The sequence below is a fragment of the Lynx canadensis genome, chromosome B1 (assembly GCF_007474595.2).
Source record: "Lynx canadensis isolate LIC74 chromosome B1, mLynCan4.pri.v2, whole genome shotgun sequence".
Taxonomy (NCBI): Eukaryota; Metazoa; Chordata; class Mammalia; order Carnivora; family Felidae; genus Lynx; species Lynx canadensis.
Window position 1 is genome coordinate 133665095 of NC_044306.2, and position 16077 is coordinate 133681171.

Here is a 16077-nt window from a genome sequence, read left to right on the forward strand (position 1 = left end):
CATTCATCTATTGATGAACACTAAGGTTGCTTCCATACTTGGCTATTATAAATAATGCTGCAGTGAAAATAATTGTTCATATATCTTTACATATTTTGGATATTAACCCCTTAATAGATACATTATTTGCAAATATCTCCTCCCATTCAGAGGGAAGCCTTATGTTTTATTGCTTTCCTTCTCTATGCAAAAGTTTTTTTTTTTTTTTTTTAGTTTTATGTAGTCCTACTTGTTTACTTTTGTTTTTCTTGCCCTTGTATAAGGAGACAGATCCAAAAAATATTGCTAAGACTGATGTCTCATACTACCTATGTTTTCTTGGATTTTTATGATTTCTAGTCTTGCATGTATTTAATCCACTTTGAGTTTATTTTTTATATGGTATAAGAAAGTTTCATTCTTTCGTATTTTAGCTGTTCTGTTGAAGATTAATTGACTGCATAAGCATGGGGTTTATTTCTAAATTCTATTCTGTTCCATTGATCTATGTGTTTGGTTTTGTGCAAGTACCATACTGTTTTAATTGCTATAACTTTGTAATATAGTTTGACATCAGAGAGACATATGATAACCCCAGCTTTGTTCTTCTTTCTCAGGATTACTTTGGCTATTCAGGGTATTTTTTGGTTCCATACAAATTTTAAGTTATTTGTTCTAGTTCTGTGAAAAATGCCATCAATATTTTGATAGGGTTTGCATTGAATCTGTAGATTTTTTTTGAGCACCATGGACATTTTAACAATATTAATTATTTCATTTCATGAATATAGTGTGTCTTTCCATTTATTTGTGTCATCTTCAATTTCTTTCATAAATATTCTATAGTTTTCAAGTACAGGTCTTTCGCCCTTTTGCTTAAATTTATTCCTAGGTGTTTTAATCATTTTGATGCAATTGTGAGAGGCATTGTTTTCTTAATTTCTCATCCTGATCACTACAAAATTCATTATTTTAAAACTTTATATAAAAGAAGATAATTAAACATTTATTCTGTGTTTCTTTATGAACTATGCCACTGAGTAACAGATGAGGAAGTTTCTCTTTATAGACATGAATGAAGAAGGAAGGATATAATTAGTACACCATCACTTTGCAAACCCAAATCAAATTGCAGACTCAGTCAGCAGAACCCAGACTGGGAACATTTATAGGACAAACACCCTGATTTCATCAACAACTAAATTCAAGTAAGAGAGCAAGAGAGAGAAACCTATAGATTCAAATAGACCTAAGAGACATAGCAACCACCATGTGTAATAATGTATTAATTTTATTTGTATCCTAATTCCAAAAAACATGCTGGAAAATATGAAATTTATTAAAAAATTGGAGATGTGAACACTGACTTGAAATTTTATGATTTTAAAGAACTATTATTATTAGCATGATAATGGGACTATAGTATTTAAGCATTCTTAACTTAAAGATACTGAGATACTATGATGTCTAGAATTTGCTTCAAAATAAGTGAAAGATGATAAGTGGGTAGGGAAACAGATGAAACCAACTTTGCCATGAATTAATCACCCCTGAAGCTAAGTATGGACAATAATTATATTATACTATTTCTCTAATTTTATATATTTTGAAATTTTCCATTCTAAAAAGTTATGGAAAAAAATTATGCTGATACTTAACCAGGCCTCCAGCATGCATAGGGTTATCAAATGTTTTATTGTCTAGGAAATCTATTTCCTTATTTTATGTTATCAATACTAAACTCAGATTTTTTATAATTAAAGGGTAACATTATAAAAATTACAAAATTATGATTATTAGAAACATTACTTAATAATTTAAAGTAGAGTGGGGCGCCTGGGTGGCTCAGTCAGTTGAGAATCTGACCCTTGATTTTGGCTCAGATCATGATCCTAGGTTCATGGGAGTGAGCCCACATTGGGCTCTGTGCTGAACGTAGACCCTGCTTAAGATTCTCTCTCTTTGCCCTCTCCCCTGCTCACACTGTGTCTCTCTTTCTCTAAAATAAAAATAAAAATAGAATTTAAAGGACAGTCTATACAATTTAAGTGTATGAAGTGCAGATGGAATAGATCATTTTATTGTATGTGAATTATATTTATTAAAATGCAAACTCAACACAATGAGCATTCAATAAGATGTCCTGATAAGATACATAAATTAAAGATTACAATTATCGCTTCTTCCTTACTCATGTGATATTATAGTTTTGAATTTAAATGGGTGAAATAAAACACACTAAATAGTGTGGCATCTTTCTCCAGGCAATATTCTTATGAATTAGTATCTTGTTTTCATTTTATTTATTTATTTTTTTATATATATGAAATTTATTGACAAATTGGTTTCCATACAACACCCAGTGCTCATCCCAAAAGGTGCCCTCCTCAATACCCATCACCCACCCTCCCCTCCCTCCCACCCCCCATCAACCCTCAGTTTGTTCTCAGTTTTTAACAGTCTCTTATGCTTTGGCTCTCTCCCACTCTAACCTCTTTTTTTTTTTTCCCTACCCTCCCCCATGGGTTCCTGTTAAGTTTCTCAGGATCCACATAAGAGTGAAACCATATGGTATCTGTCTTTCTCTGTATGGCTTATTTCACTTAGCATTACACTCTCCAGTTCCATCCACGTTGCTACAAAAGGCCATATTTCATTTTTTCTCATTGCCACATAGTATTCCATTGTGTATATATACCACAATTTCTTTATCCATTCATCAGTTGATGGACATTTAGGCTCTTTCCATAATTTGGCTATTGTTGAGAGTGCTGCTATGAACATGTAATTTAGGTAAAGTAAGGTTATTTTCTGGGGAAAAATGAAACTTTTTTGAAATTCCAATATAGTTAACATTCAGTGTTATATTAGTTTTAAGTGTACAATATAGTGGTTCAACATTTTATCCATTACTCAGTGCTCATCATGGTAAGTGTACTCTTAATCCTCTTCACCTATTTCACCCATCCCCCAACCCACTTCCCCTCTGGTACCATCAGTTTGTTCTCTATAGTTAAGAGTCTGTTTTTTGGATGGTCTCTTTTTTTCTTTGTTCATTTCTTTTGTTCTTAAATTCCATGTATGAGTGAAATTTAATGGCGTTTGTCTTTCTCTGACTGACTTATTTCAACTTAGCATTTCTTCTCTAGATCCATCCATATTATTGCAAATAACAAGATTTCATTCTTTTTTATGGCTGAGTAGTATTCCACCATGTATCTATGTGTCTGTATGTATGTGTCCATATACACCACAGCTTCTTTATCCATTCATCTATCAGTGGACACTTGGGCTTCTTCCATAATTTGACAATTATAAATAATGCTGCGGTAAACATAGGGGTGCATATATCTTTTCACATTAGTGTTTTGTTCTTTGAAACAATTAGGTTTTTTAAGTTTGCATTTGTATATTTGTCAAACATTTGCTCAGCTGTTGATTTTTGTATTTTCTTTGTGTTAGAAACTGTTCTAGGCACTGGCAACTACCTTAGATTCTACCAATAAAAAAAACACATGCAAAGTATTAATACAATATAACATCACATCTTAAAGAATTAATAGGCTCTGATAGATAATACAGTTCCTTAATCTATACATATGTATTAAAAAGACTTCTAGCACCATATTTTTTTGTATGAATTCAAAAAACACATACCCAAAACAACACAACAGAGTTTTCTAAGTTATCCTTACGTTAAAAGACATACAGCAAAATATGAGATTTCAGCTGCCTGCAGAATATGAGGAATGGAGAAGAGATAGAGTGTGGGGATTGAAGCCAAAAGGAAAAAAATAAAATAAAATAATAGCCTACCATTAGCTTAAAATAATTAATAACTCAGTTGTCTGCTACCTAAGGCAAAATAGCAGTGGATAAGGTAGAATATGTAAAGGAAGAAAAAAGGAAAATACTGCCTAGAATTATTACATACCATTTTCACTCACATTCCATCAATGGAATTTACTCCATTCATGATAATGAATGATATGGCCATATCTGAATGCAAAAGTGCAGAGGATGTGGTCTTGAGCTGGACAAGTGCCTCCCAGAGACAACTCTCCCCATTGTAGAAGAAAGAGCACACATGGTTAGTGGATAGCTAGATTTTCTGCTTGTCTGCTAAAAGCTTCTGAGCTTAAGAATATGTTCAAAGAGGGGCACCTGGGTGACTCAGTTGGCTGAGCATCCAACTTCAGCTCAGGTCATGATCTCGTGGTCTGTGAGTTCGAGCCCCACGTTGGGCTCTGCTGACAGCTCGGAGCCTGGAGCCTGCTTCAGATTCTGTGTCTCCCTCTCTCTCTGCCCCTTCCCTACTCATGCTCTGTCTCCCTCCCCGCCCCCCCCCCCGTCAAAAATAAATAAACATTGAAAAAAAAAAAAGAATATGTTGAAAGATATGCAGTAAAAGGAATTTGTCAACCAGAACATCCAACTCAAATAAAATTAAATAAGCTGTTATTATGGGTCCTTGCATTGGTTTACTCATTTAATTCTTACATTAACCCTATGAAATAAGCACTCTCATTATTCAAAATTACAAATGAAGAAACTGAAATTTCAAGAGGTTAGGTAGCTTGCCCAGTATCCCATAGTCAACAAATGACAGAGCAGGGATTTTATGTACTTTTGAAGTCTTTAGTTTCCACCAGCAAGCTGTTTAAATGGTCTTCTTAATACTTTTCTCACTTGGATATTTTGAGGAGAAAGCAACTGTCTCCTTATCCCCCCTTTACCTTGTGATTAGGGAGTGGGGGTAATGCAAGTGTATTGCAACTCTCTCCAGAAAAAAATCTCTCCTTTCCTCTCCTCTCTCTCCCTTATAAGCTGGAAGTGGGTCATCTTGTTTCATAGTCTCTAGGTCTGTATTACATAGATGAGCTGCCTCTTCACATCTTTAGGATGTTAGGGAACTATTATATCAGCCCCTATTGTAATGTTCTCAGCCTTTGAAACCTCATTTAATAGCATGTTGTGTTTTCTGTTTTCACCACTGGACTGTAAACCTCCTCTAGTTCAGGAAACATTTGTCAAAAGCCTGTTGTGTCAAGTACTGTGGTGGGCATGAGATATAAAATGAATAAGTTATAGTTTGGGCCTTGGAGGAACTTTCTGGGATCATGGAAATGTTCTATATTTAAATGGTTCAGTGTGGTACCCAGTAGCTATACATGGCTACTGAGCTTAAAATGTGGCCAAAGGAAGTGTGGAACTGAGTGTTTACTCTTATTTAATTTTAATTAATTTAACTTTAAGTGCTCGGTTAACCCATGGCTAGTGGCTACCACATGGTGCAGCACAGATTTAGAGGAAGAGTAGGCAATTCTTTCAAATCAAAACCACAATGAGATACCAGCTCACCCCTGTCAGAATGGCTAACATTGACACCTCAGGCAACAACAGATATTGGCAAGGATGCAGAGAAAGAGGAACTTTTTGCACTGCTGATGGGAATGCAAACTGGTGCAGCCACTCTGGAAAACAGTATGGATGTTCCTCAAAAAATTAAACATAGAACTACCCTACGACCCAGTAATTGCACTACTAGGTATTTATCCAAAGGATACAGGAGTGCTGTTTCAAAGGGGCACATGCACTCCAATATTTATAGCTGTGCTATCAGCAATAGCCAAAGTATGGAAAGAGCCCAAATGTCCATTGACTGATGAATGGATAAAGAAGATGTGGTGTATACATACAGTGGAATATTATTCAGAGATCAAAAAGAATGAAATCTTAGCATTTGCAACAACATGGATGGAACTAAAGTGTATTATGCTAAGCGAAATTAGTCAGAAAAAGACAAATATATGATTTCACTCATACATGGAATTTAAGATACAAAACATGTGAACATAAGGGAAGGGAAAGAAAAATAATATAAAAACAGGGAGAGGGACAAACCATAAGAAACTCTTAAATACAGAGAACAAACTGAGGGTTGCTGGAGGGGTTTGGGGTGGGGGGGATGAAAAAAACAAAAACAAGATATATACCAATATGTATAATGAAAAACAATGTTGAGTTAAAGAATACAAAAACAGAAGAAGCCATATTGTATGATATCATTTATATAATGTTTGAAAGTAGGCAAAACTATAATGATAGTATTTTAGTATGCATAAAAGCAGGGAAGTGATTACATAATTAGGATGAGAGCTGCCTTTGGGAGCAGGAAGGGGATAGAGGTGGGGAAGAGGTGTGGGAGAAGCTCCTGAGGAGCTAAGCAGTATTGTTTTGTAACTTGGTAGCTACATACACATTTGCTTTGTAAATTTTGTTAAAGTTGTACATTTGTTTTATGTCTTTAGGTAAGTGCATGTATATATATACATATGTATATGTATATATATATGTAAGTGTATGTGTGTGTGTGTGTGTGTGTGTGTGTGTGTGTATATATATATATAGTCTTTTAGATAAATGTTCTTTTTTTAGAAAATCAATATTGAATGTGATCGTTAAGGTCAGCTCCTCTGAGTTCCTGATGCAGTTTCACCATTCTAATCTTAAGTAAACAAGTGCTTGTAATATTTTTACACCAGAAGTTTTTGAGTTTTTAAAAATACTTCTCTTCTCCATAATGGTAGTTAAATTAATTCTTTGTATTGAGGTTTGGGAGTGGATAAAAAAAAATTTAATTTTCCTATTTGTGAGAACAGTTGAAAATTGCATCTTGCTATTTGGAGACTTTGGGAATTTAACAATACCACAACTTAGTTATTTGAAAAAGGTTGATTTTAGTCTGCTGCAGAAATTGATTCTTTTCCAATCTGGAGACCTCAGAATGTTCTGATCTTGGAGAAAATTGCTAGTAGAATAAAAACGGATAGCACTGAGTACATCATGTCCCTCATTTTTCTTTGCCAATCTTAAATGATGCTTAGAATAGACCATAGCATCAGTTCTCCAAGTTGTCCTACTTGGGACTTCCTTTTTACAACTCTGTACGAGCCAACCAATGAAAAAACTGCAAAAGAGTCAACTCTTAGTTTGCCAAAGGAAAAAGGTTTTCCTGGAAAAGAGTAGCTGAATCTGAAAGTAAGCCTTTTAAGATGCATCTTATTGTCAATGACAGACCAGTAGCAGTCATGATAGAAATGTGTGAAAACCTTCACTGACACCATCTAATAAGACAAGAGACAACAGGTGCTGGCAAGTATGTGGTGAAAAGTTAACCCCTATACATTGTTAATGAGAATGTAAGTTGGCCCAACCACTATGGAAAATAATATGGAGATTTCTCAAAAAATTAAAAACAGACCTACTGTACTATCCAGCAATTCCTCTTCTGGGTATATACCCAGAGGAATTCAAAACAGGATTTTGAAAAGATATATGCACTTCCATGTTTATCACAGCATTATTCATAATAGCTAAGGTATGGAAACAACCCAAATGCCCATCGTGAATGAATGGATAAAAAAGATGTGGAAAAGATTCCATATACACAATGAAATATTATTCAGCCATGAAAAAGGAATGTGACTGGCTTTTCCTCCCATTTTTGAGAACATAGATAGACTTTGAGCACATTATGCTAAGCGAGATATGTCAGAGAAAGAAAGATCTGATACTTGTCTTTTATAGTTTGTCTCGATTGGGTAGTTCTCGTTCTCCATTGACCTTAATCACAGGGCATGGTAATACTAAGAGACACCCTAACAGATCTCCTGTATTCCAGACATAGTCTTCCTTACCTCCATTATGGGGTAGTAGTTCAATTTCACCTTGGTGTCATAATCAGTCACCCAGCCAATACCATAACTCTCTTGTTACCTGCTGTTTCAGAGGCATGAGAAGCTCTAAGAGGCCAGGCAGAAATATTAACTTCCAGTCCAATGGAATAATTGTTGTGTCTCTTTGGTGGAAACATTCCTCCCTCTAGAACTAAGACCTCCAGATCAGCAAAGCATAAAGTCACAGTTACAGGAAGCAAAAATTTTGCCAGTGGATCACTAGAGACAATAGTGAATGGTGCCACTCCAATTTCTACTTCCATGATTCCTAGACTCATGAATCCTACAGTAGAAACAGCACCATATATTGGATACTGATTCAGAGCACATGCAGCTTTCTGTGGAACTTTGCCCCAGTGCAAATTATTGCCACCTGGCTGGATTGTACTAAGTCTTCAAAAGACCATTTTACCACTCTATCAAGCCAGTCACATATATACCACTTTCATTTGATGATGAAGTATCACTGTGCATGCCTAACTTTATAGCTTCATGAGTCAGGTCACACCTAGTTCATGATAGGAAGCTAATGTCATGTGGTAACATGGTAACGCATGGTCAAGTGTTCAATCTCTACAAAGGCTCAGTAGCAGGCCAGGAGCTGTTTCTCAACAGGAGAGTACTTACCTGCAGATGAAGTGAGGACTTTGCTTCAAAATCCTAAAGGTCTATGATGCAACTCACCTGTAGGGGCCTCCCAAAGGCTCCAGACATCATCCCTATCTGCCATTGAAACTTCAAGTACCTTTGGATCTGCTGGATCATTTGGACCAAGTGGCAGAGCATCTTGCACAGCACCTGGACCTGTTGCAGAGCCTTCTCTTCTTTTGGACCACAGTCAAAACAAGCAGCTTTTGGGTCACTCAATAAATGGACAAGAGTAACACTCCCAAAAAATAAATATATTGTCTCCAAAATCCAAAGAGGCCCATTGCACCTTGTGCCTCTTTCTTAGTTGTAGGAAGGGCCAGATTCAACAGTTTACCTTTCATCTTAGAAGGGATATCTCAACATGCCTCATACCACTGAACCCCCAGAAAGTCCACAGAAGTAAAAGGCCCCTGAATTTTAGTAAGATTTATGTCTCACTTTCTAACATGCAAATATATTACCAGTAAATCTAGAGTAGTTTCTACTTACTCGGTCCAGTCAGCAGAATCTCATGAGTTGCATCAGCGTAATAGACCAATGTGAAGTCTTCTAGAAGGCATAAGCAATCAAAATTCCTACAAAGTAAATTATGACATAGGGCTAGAAAGTTGATAGGTATAGTGAAGATAAAAAGTGAAGGTGTATTACTGCTTTGCCAGCTGAAAGTAAACTGCTTCTGGTGGTTTTTATGGATAGAGATGGAGATAAAGGCATTTGCCAGATTGGTGCTGCATACCAAGTACCAGCAGATGTGTTAATCTGCACAAGCAATGAAACCGCATCTGGTATAAAACCACATCTGGTATAGCAGCTGAAGTTGGAGTCACAACCAACTTCATAGTTGCATAGGGATGTGGTGGGAATCACCACCCTTGCATCTTTCAAGTCTGTGATGGTGGCACTAACCTCTGTAATCTTCCAGGGATTCAGTATCACTTTTGATTTACTATTTTCCTAAGTAGAGTCAGTTCTAATGCTTCCACTGGACTTTCTCACTATAAAAGCCCTCACTCTACAGGTCAGGAAACCAGTGTGGGGATTCTGCCATCTGTTAGTATGTTTACTCCAGTTACTCATTTTGCAACTGGGGATATAATCAGAGAATGAGTTTGAGGACCTAGTGGACCCACTATGAGATGGACCGGAGCTAATTGTTCACCTGACCTCCATTAGCCCCTTCTCTGACTGGAGGGCCACAGTGGCATTTTGAGTCTCCTAGAATTAGTGTCAGTTTAGAGCCAGTGTCCTGTAGTCCCCACAATATCTCATTGCTTTATTTTCCGCAGTGATGTACAGGCCTGGTAAAAGGCCATAGGCCCCTTTGGGGAAGGTTAGAAGAAAGATCAACAGTATAAGTTTCTGGTAGTGTATTTAAGGTCCTTCCTCAAGGAGTTCTAGATCTATAAACAGTTTCAAGTCTGGGAATTGATTGAGGGACTGTAAATCTTTGTTTTTATTATTTGAATTAGACTTTTGACATAGAATTTTTCTGCTTATACAGACAAAGAATTTATTAGGCTCACCATCAGTTTCATTTCTAGGAGCACCATGATTAACTAGCCAATACCATACATCTATACAAGTCAGACAATTTCAGTTGCTATTTTGACTTTGCTATCCAATACAGTAACCATACCCACCTTACCTTTGGCAGTTGAGTGCCACCATTTGGCCCCTGCCACCTTAGGGATCCAGTTATTTTCATTGCATTTAGGCTTCAAATTGAATAGCTGAGATTCCCACTGTAAGGTCTGGCTTATAGATAAGAGCAATTGTGGAGCTTTTCAGTGATGCTGGGGCTTCCCTAAAAAATGTATTTCTCAAAGTATTGATGAGAGTTATGTCTTCTAGATTCTCCAAGTATAGGCAAGTAGATCTTAAATGACAAATCCACTCTAAAATTTCAATCTCCCTGAAATCCCTTCCTCTACATCAAATCAAGAGAGGTCAGGCATTTCCAATTCACTCACGGTTTGCCACTTTTTGGTCCATGTTTCAATCAACCAACAAGTCAGACTCTTAGAGCACTTTCTAACTCATTGAACTGCAATATTAAATGTAGAATCTCTGCTTAGCCTATATCAATAACTTCGGCCTGATTCAACTTTATGTTCCTTCTGCTGTTATCCCACATCCTTAATATCCATTCCCAAATATATCCTGGAGTTATGCTTATATAAATAAAATGAAAATGAATTACTAGAAAAATGATCACACTTGGATTTCATGGCAATGTCACGTTGCTATAAATTGCTTATTCTCAATTCCTGTCCTTCTAAAGTCTAACAAAACAGTTTACACATTGTAACTACTCCACTGGCCAGGTTTTGATTAGCATTGATGTGGATACTGTAAACACCTATAAGTGGATAAGATTATTTCAAAGTTCTAAAAAGTTAAAGTTGTCAATGGTGTTGCCAAAGCTCTAGCTATAGACATCCTGAATTGGGACATTTCTCCATCAAACACTCCTCCGAAGATAAGTAAAAGAGGTAAGGAAGAAGACATTTAACTAAATTTATGTATTCACAACAGTAATATTACTGAGCTATTCCTTACCTATCTGATAAGTTGAGAGTAAATTTACTTATCAACAGCCATTTTGTTTCAAGGTGGCAGTCTTTTTCTGAAGCGTAGAGCCATGAAGCATAATGTGGATTTTTTTTCTGATTGTTTTTGTAGGAGTTTTCCTATCTTGTTTATCCTGGGTCTAGTCAGAATGGAAAAGAGGACTATGATAAGATTCTCTGGCTGAACAAAATGGCTGCATTTCTTTAACTACTTTCTTGAAAATGAAATTCAATCCTAACAACTGGCAGATAATGACTGATGACAATTTGAGTACCAAAAGATAAAAGCCAGAACCAGTTATAAACATCAGTCTTTTAACTGTTCTTCAGACAAACCAAAAAAGGCGAGGAAACATACGTAAAAAATTAAGACTCAAACCTCAGAAACCTAGAGTTAGATTTCTGAGAAGAAAACATCTACAAAGTTAATGCACAACAATTTGACCTCCAGAAGAGGCCTCAAGTTCAGTTAGAGATGAGAACTGTTAACTACCAGAACTCAAACAATTGAAGGCCTCTAATAGCTAAATGGAGGAGACAGAGCGTAGATCTCCCTGTCTCCATGAGGCAGTGAGAAATGGCAGTGGAGAAGTGCCATGTTGCAGGGTTTAAACGGGGCAATTTGTGTGCAAAACACTGGGACTAAGAGGAAATAACAGTGTGTTCAGGGTACAAAGAGTAATCAGCAAAAAAGAAGCAGAAATCATAGGAGTGATGTAAAGTCCAAAGGTGGTGATTTAGGGGTGCCTGGGTGGCTCCAAGTCAGTTAAGTGTCTGACTTTGGCTCAGGTCATGATCTCAGGGTTCATGAGTTCAAGCCCCGCGTTGGTCTCCATGCTGACAGCTCAGAGCCTGGAGCCTACTTTGAGTTCTATGTCTCCCTCTCTCTCTGCCACTCCCCCATTTGTACTCTGTCTCTGTCTCTCAAAAATAAATAAAACATTTAAAAAATTTTTTTTATTCAAAGGTGGTGATGTAGAATGGGAATATTTAAAGAGCAGTCAGCCACTGAGAGTAGGGAAAAGGCTAGCAAGATAAGCAGAGTCTTGGTTTTAGCAGAAATATACCTTCTAAGAAGGTAAAATTAGCTTGGGCTGGAAAGAGTAGACACAGAAAAAGCCAGCTGAAAACTTAACAGAAAAAAAAAATCTCACTCTCAAGGACACTGTAAAATGACATAACAACCCTCTACTGTGAGTTACTTCTGCTTTATTAATCTCTGAGAAACTTTGTTCCCTAAAATTATAGATTATTAGAGACTCTGGTGTTTAAAATTATATCAATAAAATTTAAAAAAAAAAAACACTCTTGTCTGAGGGGTCTGAGGCCCTTGGACACAGAGAATCATTCTCAATTTACAGCCTAGATGCGGAGGTTCAGATAAGAGGTTTCTGAATACAGCAGTCCACATCCATCTCACCTGCACTTTCCAAGGACACCAGAGCCTGGGTCTACTTCACACTCCCGACCTGATGATGAATCCTTTAGCCACAATCCTGCTTTGCTTTGAGCCTCTTAAACACTGTTTCATTTAAATATCACCTAAATTTCACCCTTTCCCAAGATCCTGTAATAGTTCGTTCTTTTTCTTTGTTTGCCAAGATACTGAAGGTTGCTCTTATATACAGCGTCCTTCCTCACATGGGGTCAGTAAGCCTCATTGTGTCAGACTACAGGTTTGATGGTGATCTTAGGCTGATTGGGCTAGGACAGTTCTGGTCAGTATACTAGAATGTGAGGAGAAAGCTATGCAGAAGCCCAGTTAGAAGGATTAAAGGGGATTGCCATTTGGGGACGACGAAAGAGTCTGCTTACTGGAATTGGGATATTCGGATAATATTGACAAGAAGTAAATGTGCTTTGGTGCCAAGTGTTGGTCTGTTACAGCCTAAGTATTTTCTGCCTTCAGTTCAGATTGGTCTGAAGATAGGGAGATGAAGTTGGGATAGCAAGGAAAGATTCAGTGGATTCAAGTGAGGAAAGTACCAGGGAATCGGAGCTGGGTCCCAGCTAGTTGCAACTGAAAGGTGGGAGCAGGGGGAAAGGGCCATGATATAAGCTTAAGCCTGGCAGTCCCTGACTGTGGGGTTTGCCTGGGGCCTCACACAGGGAGACACCCAGGAACTAAATTCTGCAAATGACAAAGCATTTCCTTGCCACAATTTCTTCATCTCTTTGAAGAGAAAACTACTAGGGAGGAAAAGAAGGAAAGGGTAAAAGAAGAAGGCATATAGCCAGTGGCAAAGCCCAAAATAATGGACTTGGGAGTAAGAGAAGCACCTTCTGAGAAAGCTCTCTGTAAATACAGTGTTTCAGCAGAGCTGGGACTGTGCTAACTGCTAGAAAACACACAGAGTCCAACATATTGTGATCTTTACACTTTAGACTGTTTTTCTGAGCTATATGAGAGGCCTGTAGGAATTGACTTCTATTTTTTAGCATATGAACCCAAGGTCCCTGTGCAGAGGGAGGAGGTTGGGAACATCTTGTTGTTGACTTGTTTCGTCCTCTAGAGGATTTGCTTGCAAGCAGCAGTGAATGGACCACTGTGAGAACACAATGATATTTTCATCTATGACTGAACTATTCTATTCTGTTCCTGCTCCTTTTAGGGAGAGGAAAATTGTTCCTAGCTATTTTGGTCCAAAGTTTTCCAGAACTTCCATTACAAACCATAAAGCAATTTTGACTTCTGGGAAATCCCTTTTCAGTTAATAATTTAAAATGTATTTATATGGGTAGGTATGACTCTCTAAAGGTTATCTTTTTATAATCTTTTTTAAGGTTATATTTTATAAACAAACAAAACCCTTATTGCATTCCCTGATTTGTGGTGTGAGCAGGTGTGGAAGGAATTCCTAGGTTAAGTGAAGAGGATAAAATGATTGCTGAGAGCCAATTTTAAGGTCGTTCATCTTCAGTCAGATACAAAGTAACCCATGCCACCAAAAAGAAATCTTGAATCCTCAGCAAAGTCACCATCACTTCCATGATAGCCTTTTGTTGAAAAGATGACAGTGTTACCTCGGGTCTTTTACTGTAGCACAAATAAATCCAAAAACCTATCCCCCTACCACCATTCTTCCCACCCCCCTATACATATACCACTATTTCTTTCTTTCTTATTAGACCACTGCTTAAAAAGTGGGGAAGAAACTTACAGGTTTGTAAAGAGAAAAGTGAATGTGAAAAGTGAATATGAAATGACTTCTAGCAGCAATAATGTTTCATAATGCTTCTCTAAACCAATGGCTTTCAAATCTTTTTTTTTTTTTTTACTACAGCGAGTCAGAGTGATATTTTAAATCATATCTTAGTATGCATACTTAGACATATTGTGTGTGTATGCATGTAGAGGCAAATATTGTTAGGTTTCATAAAACACTACCTATAATGCTCTTAAATTTTTCCTTTTTATTCTTTCATTTTACAAAATGTAAGGCATGAGTCACTAAATTGATTTCATGACCTACTAAGTGAAAAGTAATTTAAAAAATACTGCTCCCATGGGCAATATTAGCAGATAGCTTACTAATCTTATTCCAGAAAAAAACACAAAACAGATATTGTTTTCTAATATCAGACTTCTTATATTCGAAAGATCTACTCTTGAGACATCCTTTTAGAGGGTCACCTTTATTTTTGCCTCAAAGTTCCAGAGGTCAATGTAGATATTATATAAGAAAATCAGGATCATAGTCTTCCTTCACTATTTTTGACATCAGCCCTAGATTCTGAGCATCTCCTTTATCCCCCATATACTTCTCAAGGTGAAGTCTTTATAAGAACTGGTTGGGAATTTATCCAGCTTGAGCTATTAACCTAGGCTATTTACCTGCAGGGACTCTCGTACCAGAAATGCTTAGGACGTGATTCAAAAAAAGAGACAGATTAAATATCTATGGCAGTTCAAAAAACGAAATACAACACAACTATGGGGAAAAAAAGTTGTCAATCTCTGTGCTGTGAGCCAATATTCAAGGCATACTCATAGGTTAAAAAGAGTAATACAGGGGCGCCTGGGTGGCGCAGTCGGTTAAGCGTCCGACTTCAGCCAGGTCGCGATCTCGCGGTCCGGGAGTTCGAGCCCCGCGTCGGGCTCTGGGCTGATGGCTCAGAGCCTGGAGCCTGTTTCCGATTCTGTGTCTCCCTCTCTCTCTGCCCCTCCCCCGTTCATGCTCTGTCTCTCTCTGTCCCAAAAATAAATAAACGTTGGAAAAAAAAAATTTTTTTTTAAAAAAAAAGAGTAATACAAGCACACTGTGTATAATAGACTTCCATGTGTTTTTATTTTTTTTTATTTTTTTTATTTTTTTTTTTAACGTTTTATTTTTGAGACAGAGAGAGACAGAGCATGAATGGGGGAGGGGCAGAGAGGGAGACACAGAATCGGAAGCAGGCTCCAGGCTCTGAGCCATCAATCAGCCCAGAGCCCGACGCGGGGCTCGAACTCACGGACTGTGAGATCGTGACCTGAGCCGAAGTCGGCCGCTTAACCGACTGAGCCACCCAGGCGCCCCACTTCCATGTGTTTTTAAAAGGGAAACATACATGACGCACCTGGGTGGCTCAATCGAGTGAGCAGCTAACTCTTGATTTCAACTCAGGTCCTGATCCCAAGGTCATGGGATGGAGCTCAGTATCAGACTGAGTGTTGAGCCTGCTTAAGATTCTCTATCTCCCTCTGCCCATCTTCCCCACTCACATGCGTGCTCGCTCTCTCTCTCTCTCTCTCTCTCTCTCTCTCTCAAAAAAAAAAGGGGGGGGGGGGGAACATGGGTGTTTATATGTACATAGAATATTTCTGGAAAGTTTCACAAGTTATTAGTAATGGGAATTGCCTCAAGGAAGAGAAGTAAAGGACTAGGAATCTGGGATGAGGAAGAATTAATATATTTATACCTTTTCATAGTGTTTGAGATTTTTATTTTGTGCATATACTTGTTATTTCTTCAATTAAAAATAGCTAAATCTTCAAAATGTGATGTAAGGAGTAAGGACTTGTAAACCCATTAAGATTAAGGGAGTTTTCCTTGTGAATAGTCACATAAATAGAGGTTTATTGTAACACCAAAATTAATTCTCTTTAATTTACATATCTTGTATAATTTACAAAGAGTTTCACATCCATTGCCTGA